The following is a 5,623-nucleotide window of genomic DNA, read 5'->3' on the forward strand; positions in this document are numbered from 1 at the left end:
AGTGCAACAAATCAACTTTTTAAAAGCCTCGGGGCTTTTTGCAGTTTGGAAAGTGATAGGAAAATCCATTGAAAAATGCAGGATGATGCGAAAAAGATCTAGGGGTCTGAGCAGACCACAAATCCACATTGTGATGCAGCAGCAAAAAAAAACAAAACAAAACAAAAAAAAAACAAAAAAAAACCCCTAATGCTATTCTAGGCTGCATCAACAGAAGTCCATCATCCAGATCAAGGGAAGTATAATAGTCCCACTATATTCTGCCTTGATCAGATTACACCTGGAATACTGTGTCCAATTCTGGGCACCACAATTTAAGAAAGATATTGACAAACTGGAACGTGCAGAGGAGGGCAACGAAGATGATCAAGGGTCTGAAAACCAAGCCTTATGAGGAGCGCTTGAAGGAGCTGGGTATGTTTAGCCTGGAAAAGAGGAGACTGAGAGGAGAGATGATAGCCATCTTCAAATATTTCAAGGGATGTCACACTGAAAATGGAGCAAGCTTGTATTCTCCTGCTCTGGAGGGTAGGCCTCGATCCAATGGCTTCAAGTTACAAGAAAGGAGATTCTGACTAAACATCAGGAAGAACTTTCTGACAGTAAGAGCTGTTCAGCAGTGGAACAGTCTCCCTCGGGGGGTTGTAGACTCTCCTTCCTTTAAGGTTTGGAAGCAGAGGTTGGATGGTCATCTGTCATGGATGCTTTAGCTGAGATTCCTGCATTGCAGAGGTTGGACCAGATGACCCTGCATCATACAGTTGACTCATGTTAAGCTTGTGTGCCACCAAGACCCCAGGTCCTTTTCACATGTACTGCTAGTAAGCCAGGTGTCCCCCATCCTATATTGGTGCATCTGGTTCTTCCTGCCTAAGTGCAGAACTTTACATATGCCCCTACTGAAATTCATTTTGTTAGCTTGCCCCCAGTTCTCCAATCTGTTAAGGTCATTCTGAATTTTGATTCTGTATTCTGTGGCATTAGCTATGCCTCACATCATCTGCAAATTTGATAAGCACCCCCTCAAATCATCCAGATACTAAAGGGTTTAAAATACCCACCCACCCCACACAAAGAAAATTAAAGCTAGGACCACCACGCCCACATATAAAAACCAAATGCTTCTTTGCATTAAAAGCAAAGATGCATTAAATGTTGGCTGAGCAGCGTTCAAAACGGAGGGGGCTTTCCTTGCCGCCATGCAAAGAGCCTCCTCCGGAAATGTTGAGAAACCTAAATCTGTGAGACAGAGCTGCTATGACGACTGTACTTCGAGAGCATGGTAACCATGGGGAACAACCGTCTGACGCACCCGGCCACCAGCAACTACTGCTGAGGAATTGCCCTAATGTCTAGTGCATGTCCCGACTGTACACTATATCCTGCTTTAACAAATATCACCCAAAGCTGCTTTCAAGGCATTTCAAATAAACACAGTTTCAGGCCAGGGAAGCATTCTAGAAAGGGTCATGCACACATCTTAAGGACCAGTTTGCTGCTTTGTGATGCAAGTCCTGGCCATGATTAAAATGCATCTTGTGCCTTTAGGCATGATTTTAGTAAGTTGGCAACCCTAATAAACAGAAGCACTTGTGTAGTTGGCTACCGAGTACCTTAATGTTATCAGATACGTTTATGCTTAATGTATATTTACATATACCTGTATATATATTTTTAAAAGTGTATCAGACCTCTTTATTCTATCCCTTTGAAAGTTAAGTAAGCTGTGTTTTAACCCAGCTGGACTGAAATATTGAGCTGCGAGCTTTGCAGGGCAGGATGTATCAGCTTTGATGAGAAATAACTCAAGCCTTAGTGACTGCAGAGCAACCGGAACAGAACAGTTGCATTTGTGTGTGTGTGTGTGTGTGTGTGTGTGTGTGAGAGAGAGAGAGAGAGAGAGAGAGAGAGAGAGAGAGAATGGATTTTGCTTACAGTAGGGCAAAGAAGCACATTTAATCTAGCAGATGAGCAAGCTGGCAATATCTGAAGTGTCAGCAATCTGGACTCTTTGATGCTTAATAAAAGTTCCCGTGAATGCATGAGAGAACAATACAGTGGTACCTCGGATTACAGACGCTTCAGGTTACAGACTCCGCTAACCCAGAAATAGTACCTCAGGTTAAGAACTTTGCTTCAGGATGACAACAGAAATTGTGCGGCAGCAGCGGGAGGCCCCATTAGCTGAAGTGGTGCCTCAGGTTAAGAACAGTTTCAGGTTAAGAACGGACCTCCAGAACGAATTAAGTTCTTAACCTGAGGTACCACTGTATTAAGGTAATTCAAACTAGGATCTTGGCAGAGAAGAATGCTGTTTTCATAAGCCAATTGCCATTATGGATTCTATAGGAAAGAACTTTTTTTTTGGCTGGGAGATGCAACCAGGGCCAGTCCAAGGCATTTTGGCACCTGAGGTGAACCACAAAATGGTGTCTCCCACCCCACCCGGGAAGAAGGGGCGAGTGAAAATCTATATCAGAATCTGCTGTCCCTGTGGATTCTGCTGCCCAAGGCAGTTGCCTCACTTTGCCTTATGGGTGGGCCGGCCCTTGATGCGACTATGAAAACAGTTCCCTCTCAATTCCAATTTAGAAAAGACAATATGGGGCAGAGAAGCCAGTGGTAGAGAAGACCCAAGTGGAACTTAGAAGACCAACTGGGAAATAGATTACAGTTAGAAGAATTACAATTCAGCGGAGACTTGCTGCTGCACCAGAGGGCAGGATTTGAACCAGTGGCTTCAAATTACAAGAAAGGAGATTTCAGCTAAACAGGAAGAGTTTTCTGATGGCAAGAGCTGTTGGGGACGTAACACCTTGCTGTGTAAATATTTTTAGATAATTAAACTTGGAACCTTCTTTTTTTTAAATCTGGTTCTTTTTCCTTAAACACTTGCAAAGGAAGTCCTCAGACTGTAGTCTGTCTAACCTTGCAACCTTGCATTCCTTTTTGCAAAGAATAATTCCTGAACCGTGTGTCTCGGGCCTGTGTGTGTTGCACACTGCACAAAAATGGGACTGGGTGAAGGAAAATGTGGCGTCCTCTGTCATAAAACTTGCATGTGAGAGGAACGCAATGCATAATAAGAATGAAAATAAATTTATTGAGAAGCCGGCCTTGTTTTTGCATTTCTGGAACAACAACGTAAACAACAATATTCTTCACTTTTGATTTATTCGTGGTACTGTAGAGTTTTTGTTACATTGTCCCTTCCGCCTCCCCTTCCCTCCATTCCATTTTCTATTCTTGTCTTTCCTCCTTTTTATTTCATTTTTTTCCCCCAGTGTGAGAAGCATAGGGTGTTTGATGCATAATTGGTTTTGGCTGCAAATTGTAATTACATAACTTTATTTAAGAAACACAAACAAACAATTCAAAAAGCAGAACCCAAGTGCAACAGGAACTCTCCCCACGTTTGATACTTGGAAGTAGACTGCCTCCAACTACAGGCAGAGCATAGCCATCATGGCTAGTTGTTACTGACAGCCTTGCCCTCCAGGAATTTGTCTAAGATTTCCTCAGCAAACCTGCCTTCTGGGGTCAAGGCCTTCAGTGGCAGCAGCTAAATAATGGAATTCCCAGCATAAACTTGTGCAGCTGGTGCCTTTTGTTACTGCCTCTTAATTATGTCTTGCAAAGCCTGCCCTAATCTTTTGGACTTTTAAGTTTAATTTTAATTGTTATCCCATTCACAATCCTACTTTCCTCCAAATAGCTTGAGATGATGATGGTGTACCCTTCTCCATTTTCTCCCTTATAACAACCCTGCATGGTAGGCCAGGCTGAGAGACAGTCATTGGTCTGAGGTCACCCAGTGAGATTCATGGCTGAGTCAGGATTTGAACTCGGGTCTTCCAGGTCCTAACCTGACACTCCAACTACTACACTACTCTGGCTCTAATCTGATCTGTCTTTTAGTATATTTGCTCCCCCTCCCCATTTTTAATTTTTTTAAAATTGACCTCCGGTTTGTGTCATTGATTCTGCTTCTGTTTTTATTGTTATACTTCTTTTTTTATCTGATGGTTAACTGTCTTGTAACTCTGCAAGAAGGCAGACTGTGAATACATAAATAAATATTTTACCATGCACCAAGGAGGAAATCAATTTTAAAGAACAACAGGCTCTCGTTGCATTTGTTCCAAACTGTTAATGTGCTTTTGGTGCCTTATTGCGTGTGCATCACTCTCCCTGTTTCACCTGTGTGGGGATGCTCTTTAAACACTTAAAATCTACTATCTTCCCTTTCAGAGTGGGCTGAAGCTACCTCTACCCAACCCCCATCAGGGATATTCAAGGACCACTCCCCTCCCCTAGAAATTTTGGGCATCATTTTAAAAAGCAAGTCTCTCGTCTCTCTTACTTGTGGTGAAATAACAGCAACTGTACAGACATATTTCTTCCCAGTAGCTCATTAAGAAACAATGCAAGTAAATAGCATTTAGACTTTTGTAAGCTACCTACCTGTATTTATATTCTGCCTGCTCTGCTAATAAAGCAGAATGGCATGCAGACGGCCTGGTATAAATCCACTCCATGCACAATTATGGCAGCAACTATGGGGAAGGGCCATATTTCAGTAATAGAGCACCTGCTTTGCATGCAGAAGGTTCCAGTTCTACCCCCCCCCCCAACATCTCCCAGGTAGGGCTGGGAGAGACTCTTGACTGAAGCCCCGGAGTGCTGCTGCCTGCTGTATAGATGGACCAATGGTCTGAGTTAATATAGAATGTTGTTGTTTAGTCGTTTAGTCGTGTCCGACTCTTTGTGACCCCCTGGACCAGAGCACGCCAGGCACTCCTGTCTTCCACTGCCTCCCGCAGTTTGGTCAAACTCATGCTGGTAGCTTTGAGAACACAGTCCAACCATCTCGTCCTCTGCTGTCCCCTTCTCCTTGTGCCCTCCATCTTTCCCAACATCAGGGTCTTTTCCAGGGAGTCTTCTCTTCTCATGAGGTGGTCAAAGTCTTGGAGCCTCAGCTTCAGGATCTGTCCTTCCAGTGAGCACTCAGGGCTGATTTCCTTCAGAATGGAGAGGTTTGATCTTCTTGCAGTCCATGGGACTCTCAAGAGTCTCCTCCAGCACCATAATTCAACAGCATCCATTCTTCCGCGATCAGCCTTCTTTATGGTCCAGCTCTCGCTTCCATACATCACTACTGGGAAAACCATAGCTTTTACTATACAGACCATTGTCGGCAAGGTGATGTCTCTGCTTTTTAAGATGCTGTCTAGGTTTGTCATTGCTTTCCTCCCAAGAAGCAGGCGTCTTTTAATTTCGTGAGTACAGAATACACCTGCCCAAAACAAAACCAGTTTGTGGGTACCCCTCTGGCCCTATCCATCAGGACTAATGATTGCTGGTGCAAAGAGAGATACAGAGAGTTTTTCGTTTTTTGTATCATTGCAACCTGTTGCTTATATGATCACTTTGGGGAACTACGTATTTGATCGCTAGGCAATAGTGTAAATCTCACAAAAAATTAAAAATAGATCGCTTGGATTTGCTCCTCGGGCCCCTTCTTGGTGTCAGATCTCTCTTCCCAAACACCTCACTAACTGCGCGCGCGCACAGCGAGAGGCAGAGCCAGAGAGCGAGCTGAAATCGGATCAGGAGAGAAAGG

Source organism: Podarcis filfolensis, assembly GCF_964270895.1.
Source record: "Podarcis filfolensis genome assembly, chromosome: Z".
NCBI lineage: Eukaryota > Metazoa > Chordata > Lepidosauria > Squamata > Lacertidae > Podarcis > Podarcis filfolensis.